The 9,657-nt window shown below is 50.5% G+C and overlaps 1 protein-coding gene across 1 annotated transcript in view; it reads right to left on the reverse strand.

Moving 5' to 3' along the window:
* Tmem61 (transmembrane protein 61) overlaps positions 1-3,984 on the reverse strand; it is a 47,269-nt gene extending 43,285 nt beyond the window's left edge. Inside the window, exon 1 of the mRNA XM_076564659.1 lies at positions 3,792-3,984. The gene's annotated coding sequence lies outside the window, so the exon portion shown is untranslated. The remainder of the gene's footprint in view (positions 1-3,791) is intronic.
* Positions 3,985-9,657: the final 5,673 nt, after the last annotated feature.

The following is a 9,657-nucleotide window of genomic DNA, read 5'->3' on the forward strand; positions in this document are numbered from 1 at the left end:
GTGGCCTAAAAGTGGAGCTGAATGCCCCCAAAGGATGAAGACTGCTCTCCAGCTTGGCACTATGGGATGGTGATAGAAATGCAAAGAGGCGGGTGGCCTTAGTTCATGGCGGGGAGAAGAGGACTGTGGTACCCAGGGTCTCTTTCTCTTTTGTTCTCAGCCAACAACTGAACAAGCTGTTCTGTCACATGTTCCTGCCATGAGCGTCACCAAAGACCCATAGCAATGGGGCTACTCCATCATGGACTGAAGACTCCAAATCCATGAACCAGGCTCTCTCTCTACAAGCTGATTTATATGCAGCCTTTCGAATGGTAACAGAAAGCAGGCTGGCACAGATGTTTGAAGATAAGGCCAGGGGTGGGGGACCCTGGTGGGATTAATGTCCTGAGAAGAAGGTACCTCTCCTGGGCATTAAGTTCCCCACACGGGGGTTGTTTCTCGGCCATACGAGGCAGATGAACCTCAGAAGGTCTGACTAGGCCAGCCATCAGACAAGAGCACAGGGTATCCTAGCCAGCCATGTGGGCCACAGCCAGTGAGAACGGCCACCATGCTGTCACGTGGGATTGCCATTCTGCTCAGGAAGCAAAGCAAGTGGACTGAGCAGGTGCAAGTGATATCTAGATGGATCTAGCACAGTGGTTCTCAACCTGTGGGTCATGACCTTTTCACAGGGGTCACATATCAGATATACTGCATGTCAGATATTTACATTACAATTCATAACAGAAGCAAAATTACAGTTATAAAGTAACAACGAAATAATTTTATGGCTGGGGGTCACCACAACATGAGGAACTGTATTGAAGGGTCCCAGCATTAGGAAGGTTGAGAACCACTGCTCTAGAACAATGTTGTGAGCTGAGTTCTCCTTGTAGGCAGGATCCTAGCTGTTCCCTAATGCTGATCCAAGTTCATGCCATGATGCCATGGTGCCATGGATGGTTACTAATATAGGGGGCATCTGTCTCTTGGGTAGCTATGGTGTGTAGCTAAAATTCTGTGTGCCAGTCCAGGTGGAGCTTCTGAAATACATTTCCCTGAAGCCTGGTGAAGAAAAACCTGGGTATTATTTCTAACTACAGCTAAGAACCAGATTGCCTAGTCCTAGAGACATAGCCATTCCTTCCTAGGAGAAGCAGACTGTCAGTCTACCCATCCCCAAAGAGATGACCTCACATTGGGAGGGGATCTTCCAGCCTCTGGGGTTTCCTAGGAGATGCTCGTAGGAGGCCAGACAAAAGCTGCCTCCCTCACCTTCAAAAGCAAGGACAGTTCTTTTCTCATCCATCCCTCACCTGACACAGACAATATAGGTGTAGATTTCCTTAGCCTTTTTTTACCTTGTGCCCCCGGGGATGAGAGCTGGGAATCCAATGGTAGTCCTTTGCCTCTTTAAAAATTTTTCTCTCTCCATTATGTGTGTGTGTGTGTGTGTGTGTGTGTGTGTGTGTGTGTGTGTGTGTGTTTTGCCTGCAAGTTATGTCTGTGCATGCAGTGCCCATGAAGGCCAGAAGAGGGCATCAGATCCCTGGACCAGAGCTGCCGTGTACAAGGTGGGACTCAAACCCAGGTCCTCTGGAAGAGCAGGCGGTGCTTTGAACTGTTCTATCACATCTTGTGTACACTGAGGATAAGATCAATTACCTTGAGTGTTAAAGTCCAGCAGTTGCAACATCCAGGCGGTTTTCCTGTGCTGCAAAAACCCAACCCCATGGAGTAGACAGGAGGCTCAGAAGGAAAGCTGGCACCTCTGCTAGGCTTCAAGTATTGTTGCATCCTGAGGCTAACCCATTAGCTGTGCCTCCAGGGCGGCGCCTTCGAAAGAGTGACACCCAAATGCCTTCTTAGCAGGAATGGTTGCAGCCTGGGGCCAGGTCTTCCACTGCCTTGTAACAAATGCCCAGGTGGTAAGGCCAGAGTGGCCTCCCCGCCCCAGCCATATGCACAGCTGACTTTGGCTGTCTGGCCTCCCCAAGACATGGAAAGTCTGGAAAGTTCCCTATACCGGTCTAGTAGATTCCTCAATCTGCTTGGATTAGTCAGAATCCTATCCTGAGGTGGAGGGTGAGGGCAGCAGCTGACAAGCCAAGCAGAATTTAATTTGCTGTTGAATGCTTTTGATTAAATCCCAAACCAACTCTAAACAGTCCCCCTCCTGCCTCCCCCTTTTCCTCTCCCATTCTCCTTCCCTCCTCTCTTCCCTTCCTCTCTCTGCTCTCTGCAATGAAGATAAACACTGATGACCTTGGGCATGTCCTTGCCTCTGGTCAACAACCTGAGTCATGATCACGTGTCATCTGGCAGTGGGTGGTATTCTCCCTGTTTTCAGGTCAAACTGTTTATGTCCTCAGGACATCAGGAGCTCAGCCGGCTGAGAGGAACTCTATCACAGCCCACTGAACCAAGTGCTGAAGTCCCTTATTCAAAGTCAGTCAGGATGCCAAGTCCCCCTCCCCCCCCAGTCCAGTTCACTCCACCTGGGGTGGTCGATTGAGGAGGGAGAGTGTCACGGATTTCCTGATCCTCCACCTAGAGCAGTGGTTCTCAACCTTCCTAATGCTGTGGCCCTTTAACACAGTCCTCGTGTTGTAGTGACTCCCGACCATAAAATTATTTTCATTGCTACTTCATGACTGTAATTTTGCTACTGTTATGAATCATAATGCAAACATCTGTGTTTTCTGATGGTTTTAGGAGGCCCCTGAGAAAGGGTGGTTCAACCCCCAAAGGGGTTGTGACCCACAGGTTGAGAACCCCTGGCCTAGTGGGCTCTCACCAACTACGAGCTCATTCTTGAGTACATTCACCAGCAACTCCAGAACCAAGGTGTATGCCAGTCCTCTGGCTGTTTGTGTGCTTCTGTGTTGATAACATGGGCATCATGTAAAGCCCTGCAAGTCTCACAGAGGATTGTATCTCCAGCCACTGCACCATCCTGCTCAGCTGATAACATGCAGCAGTGCTGGATTGAAAAGGTGCAGTGAAGTCTTCTCACGTCCCAAAAAGGCAAAGAGAAGCAACTAACCTGCTCTGGGCTGTACAGCAAGTCCACAGTTGTTGGTAGGGAGGCACGTGGTTTATTGCCACTCTATTTGTGTTGAAACTTGGTGGCCAGTGTAGTCGCATTGGGACATGAAGCCTTCAAGGGGAATTAATGTTCTTACCACACTGGCCAGTTCTTTGTCTTTTCTCTTTCCGGCCCACACCTGCCCACCACTCTCTCGTGTACCTCTCCGTGTGAGACCACAGCTGGATTACGCTAGCACCAGTGACAACCATCAGATCTTGGAATTCCCTGCCTCCAGAACTTGGAATTAGATCAAGCTCTTTCCTTGTAAATTACCCACACTAGGCATTCTAGTACAGCCACAGAAACTGAACTAAGACAGGCGTGGAGGTGGGATTTGAACTCAGGCCTGCCTGAAACCAGAGTCCCGTTCATTTTTACGCCTTCCCTAGAACCACATTCATCGTGATCACCATCAACAGTATCACCACCCTCATCAGTCACTCCACATCACCACGGTCATCACCAACACTGCCAACCACTGACAACCAGCACCGCCATCTCTGCCACCACCTCAACTGTGGGCCACCCTTACCATAGCCATCGCTACCATAGTCAACCACAACCATTGCCATTTCCCGAAGCAGCAGTAGCAACGGCATTGTGACCACCAGCGACACTAACACCATCACTGTAAGCGTTACAGCTCGGATGGAAAGGTATCCTGGCAGCCCGGAGCCAGGGAATACCACAAAGTCACACCGCACAACAGACTTACTGGGAAGGAGGAATCCAGGAGGGTGGCTGCCTCTGCCGGGGTGGGAAAAAGCAGCTTCCAACTGAACAGGATACAGGGCTTATATAGAGTTTCTAGGGGAGGAGTGGAACTTCTCAGGGTGGAGCTTTCCAGGGTGGAGATGGGTGGGATTTCACATCCAGAGATTGGGCTTTTTGTCTACAGGGTAGGGGGCAGGGTCCAGCAGTTAGGGGAGTTAGAGTATTCTGTGGGTGGAACCTGGAAGTTAGAGGCCCTCAGGGGAGGGGCCTGGCCACTCATGTGGCTGGAGAGGCTTACAACCACTACCATAGCTACCACCCCCTCCTCTGCCATCACCAACACCATCAGAACGACAACCAGTGTTACTTGACACTGTCACCCCGTCAACATCGACAACCATCAGCACGGCCACCAGTACCACTACCAGCTTCTCCCCAGCCAGTGTCACGAGTTGTCTACCACAACCTCAATTACCCCCACCAATGCCCCCACCACAATTGTCACCACCACTTCTGTTCCAGTGACGTCACTGTCATTGGTGTCGCAATACGTATTCTGAGAGCTTTAGAATTCTGACAGAGGCCTATTAATTAACTGTTCAACAGCTTTTTCTGCAGAGTGAGTTCCCACTACACTGTAAATCCTCGTCTGGTGGCGACTCATGTGACTCTAGGATCTGTGTCTGTGAGGGACGCATCAAACAGCTGGGAACATCAGGTTCAGAACAATCAGTGAGGTGAGGTGGGTCCCCACATTGCCTGAAAGGTCTTCCATTATGAGTTCTGAGGTCACAGAGACCTAAGTTCCACCCTGCCTTTGCCTCTCCATGGCTCCAAAACTCTGAGTCAGCCCCTAACCCTTCAAGTGTGAAATTAGCTGGCAGCCTTATCTTTCAGGATCTTGAAGACGGTGGGCACTGAGCGGTAGCAGGCGTTTCTTTTGGGCCACTGGCTAGCTCCCAAATCAGGACACAGAGACTTGTTAGTTTGGAATGCTAGGCCTTAGCTTAGCTCCTATTTTTGTCTGTTTCTCTTTATCTACCTTTTGCCTCGGGGCTGTTTTCCTTTCTTTCTGTGTATCTCACTTTCACTGCTTTTCACATCTGGCTGGCCGGTGGCTGCCTGGCCTCTGGCCCCAGGCACCTCCCTCTCTTGCTCCCTCATTCTTTTCAAGTCTAGATCTCTCCTGTTTATTCTCTCTGCCTGCCAGCCCGGCCTATCCCTCTCCTGCCTAGCTATTGGCCATTCAGCTTTTTATTAGACCAATCAGGTGCCTTAGGCAGGCAAGGTGAAACAGCCACACATCTTTACGTAATTAAACAAATGCAGCATAAACACATGTAACACCTCTTTATATAGTTAAACAGATGTGACATAAACAAATGTAACACACCTTTACGGAGTTAAAGTAATATCCCACAGCATAACCAGATATAACACATCTTTACATAGTTAAAATAATAGTCCACAACACGGAGCCTTGCCTGCCCAGAGTCCCACAAACTACTTAGACCCATCAGGCCTCTTAGAGCCCTGGTCTCACCACAGTGTGGGGACAGTTCCTGGCCAGCGTAACAGAGGGGCCAGGGCCCGAGGAAGGAGTGGCTAACTTCTTGGAAGGCTGGAGTCGGGCAAGGGCTGCTGGTCACTGGGGCGTGTGGAGAAAATGCAGGCGGGTCTCACCGGGAGGAAAAGGCAGGGCTTCCCCTGGCTGGTGTGGATGGAGAGAAAGCACGGATCGGTTCACTCTTTGCTGCCTTTTAATTCCAACTCTAGCATGACTTGTGCTTGCAGGGCACCTAGCCCAGAGCTGAGTCCCCAAAAGTTTAGGTGAATGGATACATGGAAGGTGATGTTATTCACACATGGCCTCAATACCTTTTTGTTTTGTTTTGTTTTGTTTTGTTTTTTGAGACAGGGTTCTTCTGTAGCTTTGGAGCCTGTCCTGGACTAGCTCTGTAGACCAGGCTGGCCTCAAACTCACAGAGATCAGCCTGCCTCTGCCTCCCCAGTGCTGGGATTACAGGTGAGCAGCTTGTGGCCTCAATACCTTGCTGCACTGTGGATCACTGAGAGTAGGAAAGAACACAGCGTCGTAGTGTCTACATCCTCGGCTCCCTGGCGGAGACCCACACACAGGAAGAATGGTTTGTTTGCACACAGCACACCCCTTTGACAGGCACAGAAGCAGGGGAGACAAAGGTTGAGGGTTGGGGGGCACCTTGTTGCGTGCGGGAAGGACTAGAGAACCTGGCTGGGAGGCTAGGCTAGCCACAAGGCCACTGGGGGCCCCCTCGGGACCTCTGCTGCCATGGGCGGGTTAGTGTGGCGAACACTGTGATTTAGGCCTGTCTCGGGGAACCTAATGGAACCTCTGCCGTCACTGCCATTACCCTCCCACAGCAGGTCTGTCCACCCGCACCCTCCCTGGTGGTCCCGTCCCCAGCCACTGTCACTAGCTGGATGCTAGTCTGTAGCTTAGAGGAAAGCGGTGAAGACGGGATCTGGCCTTGTTAGCATTTGTTTGTGGCACTGCCCTTGAGCCGTGGGCTCCTGCTTTGGAGCTTCCCGGATGTGGGAAGGAGCGCTCAGAGGGTGCTGTGTCAGCACTGGGAGGACTGGAATTCGTGGGAATGGGGTGCATGTGTGCCCCACACCAGGGAACTCCCATGGAGCATACCAGCCTTGGCTGGCCCAACTCAAGGGCATGCTGTGGTGAGAATTAGAATAAAGATCTGAAATCGAGGGTCCCACGTTAGAAAGACCTCCAAGGCCAGGATAAGCCGGTGTTTCCTTAAGTGGGCGAGAGGGCCATTGAGAGTTTCTAAGCAGCTGTGTGACTTGAGAGAGGGCACAGGACAGCACGAAGCATTTGGGGTGGCGGGAGGATCTGAGAATTGAAGTCAGACAGACCCAAAGACAGGCCTTTCCACACGAGAGGGGGCCCAACTGCTTTCTCTAGCATACCCCTCCCCATCTAATAAGCCACTCCCCTGGGAAGCAAGACAGGAGTTTCCCCTCCTCAGAAACAGAAGATGGAGACCACTATTATGATCAACCCATGTGAGTCTATTAAATGGGTAACAGAATTTATTAAGATATAAATTGAGGAAATATACTCACGAATACAGAGTAGAGTAGACAGCTGAAGTTGTCCTCTGTTCTGGCTGGGAGCGAACCCACCTCAAAGGCATGTGACCCTTCTCCAACTCCTCATCAGAGGTCACACACACAGCGGCAGGAAGCACCACCTCCTTTGGGCCGCAGAGCCCGAGGTCACGGGCGGAGCAAATACCACTGCAGACCACCACTCTTCAAAGCAGCGTGACTCCTCCCCGAGTTTCCTGAGTTTTAAGTTACTGACTGGATTTCACAAGAGATAAGCGGTACAACCGGTACAACCGCAGTCATCAGGTACAACCGCAGTCATCAACTCTCACCACAGCCCCGTGGGGACAGAAATAATCCAGTCTGGGATAGAAGTCTGGTTTAGGCTGGATCAAGGCCAAACAGGTAACAAGTGGAAGAACGGGATTTGGACCCAGAACCATATGCCTAGTCTCAACAGCTCAGGTAATTCTGGGGACAGAGCTGAGATTTGACGGCATGAACAGGATGGCCGTGAGCTTGGGGTGGGTGGGGGTGAGAAAGACAGGAGGCTGTTTGAATAGCTGGGTATCTTCCCAGCTCTGGGTCCTGGTTATTGGTGTCTTTGCCCCTTACTAACTTCTGAATTGCTGCCATCAAAGTCTGCTTTGTTTTCCTTTAATTATTATTATTATTATTATTATTATTATTATTATTATTTTAAATGTGTATGGATGTTTTGCCTGCATGTATGTCTATGTACCACATACATGACTGTGTCCTTGGAGGCCAGAAAAGGGCATCAGATCTTGCGGAACTGGAGCTGTCCTCGTCGTCGAGTGGATGCTGAGAATCAATCCAGGCTTTCCTAGAAGAGCTGCAAGCGCTCTTCACCACTGAGCCACCTCCCCCGCCTCCCGAAGGCAGCTGTAATCCATCTTTGTCACCCAGCCCGGGGCACAGCACCCCATCATCCCTCAGCACCCCATCATCCCTCGGCAGATTCAAGATGGATGTCCTCACTGAGTTCCTGAGAACAAAAGTCCTCACTACTTCTTCTCCGTCCCCCAATCCAGGGCGTGGCATACCGGGCCAGGGATTCGTGCATCGATTGGCTCTCTGTGGCTACCAACTGTCTCCAGAGTCCCCGAGTCCTCATAAGTGAAGAACCTTCTCAGACGTGAAGCCTTCAGCCTCGGCCCCTCCTTATCTCTACTTCATCAAAACTGACCTCCCATTTTTCTCATCTCCACGGATAATTTAATCTCCCTAAGTTACCACACACCTCTTGTTCTTCTCCCCTGGAACCTGATTAGATCATCAGCTCAATGTCCTTCTAACACATTGTGCTCTGGCAGCCGTCCAACAGCCCTCCCACCTGTTCCCTGTCGCTGGCACCACCTTCAGCAAAGTGGAGCAGCTTGCCTTAGATGCCTTGGAAGGACAGAGGCTAGAGCCAAGTCCTGTTTGCTCCAAAGCGGCGACTTTTCATTTCTTGCCGCCTCTAAGAAGCTAAAAATGTGTGTTCCATTCAATCAGCAACTATTTAATAATAAGGCCCTTCTGCAGCCTAGCATGAAGGGTAATGTTTATGATAGCTTTGTGCATTACACACACACACACACACACACACACACACACACACACACACACACACACACACACTACAATGCACCAAGCTTTTACTAATGGATGTTAGACTCATCCCAGTGACCTAGTGGCTGCCCTCCAGGAATTCAGAGCTGGAATGGATGTTCTTTTTATTGTTAAATTGGCATATCATAAAGTATATTAGTCAAGGTCCAACTACATTAACAGAGAGAATGTGAGAAAGAGAAACTTAAGCTGAGTTGAAATTGTTAACTCAGTAGCTGAAAGGTCACAATGGAAACAATGGAGAAGATCCTCCACTCCCGAGGTCTGTGAGTTGCTGGGAAGAGGCAGAAGTCACAAGAAGCTGGCTCTGGAGGAGGGCCCCAGGGCACGGCAGGCAGTCCTCGGGAAGGGAGCTATATACTTGGCATTGGTGCCACTGAGGCTGAAGGTAGTTCTGCAAGCTTTGGGAATCTGAAACCTGGACCCAGCTGCTGCCAGTGAAGTTACTACTTCACTGGAGATGCTGGGTGATGCTCCCAGGGGAGGAGACCATGTGGAAGTCCTCAGGAAGTGTACCGGAAGGAGTGTCTCATCCTTCATCAAATTGACAGCTGAAGAGTCGTGTCTCCTCCCCCCCCCCCCCCCCCCCCGCCATGCCTTCTATCTCTCTTGAGCATGTGCACAAATTTCAGTGTTGAGCCTGTGGGCAAAGCAAAAAACAAACAAACAAACAACCTGTGACTTGCACAGCCCCGGCCTATGATGCTCTGTTCAGTTGCACCATACAGTGGGTGACTTATCAATCCCCTTCCCACAGTTCTGGAGCCTAGGAAGTCAAGATGAGGGTGCTGTAGCTGGAGAGCTTCTCTCCAGCTCCTGCCAAGCCCCTGCAGTCCGACAGCCCACTTATAAAATAAACACACAGACATTTATATTATTTAAACTGTTTGGCCTAATGGCTCAGGCTTCTAGCTATCTAGTTCTTACATCTTAAATTAACCCATTTCTATTCATCTATACTTTGCCACGTGGCTCGTGGCTTACCAGTACCTTACATCTTCCTTGTCCTGGCGGCGGCTGGCAGTGTCTCTCTGCCTTCCTGGTCTCTCAGGGGGCCAGCAGATCTGCCTGCTTCCTGACTTGCAGATGGCCGCCTTCTCGTGGGAAGGACCTTGCTTTCATTC

This window comes from Peromyscus maniculatus, chromosome 2 (assembly GCF_049852395.1).
Source record: "Peromyscus maniculatus bairdii isolate BWxNUB_F1_BW_parent chromosome 2, HU_Pman_BW_mat_3.1, whole genome shotgun sequence".
In the NCBI taxonomy this organism is placed as follows: Eukaryota; Metazoa; Chordata; class Mammalia; order Rodentia; family Cricetidae; genus Peromyscus; species Peromyscus maniculatus.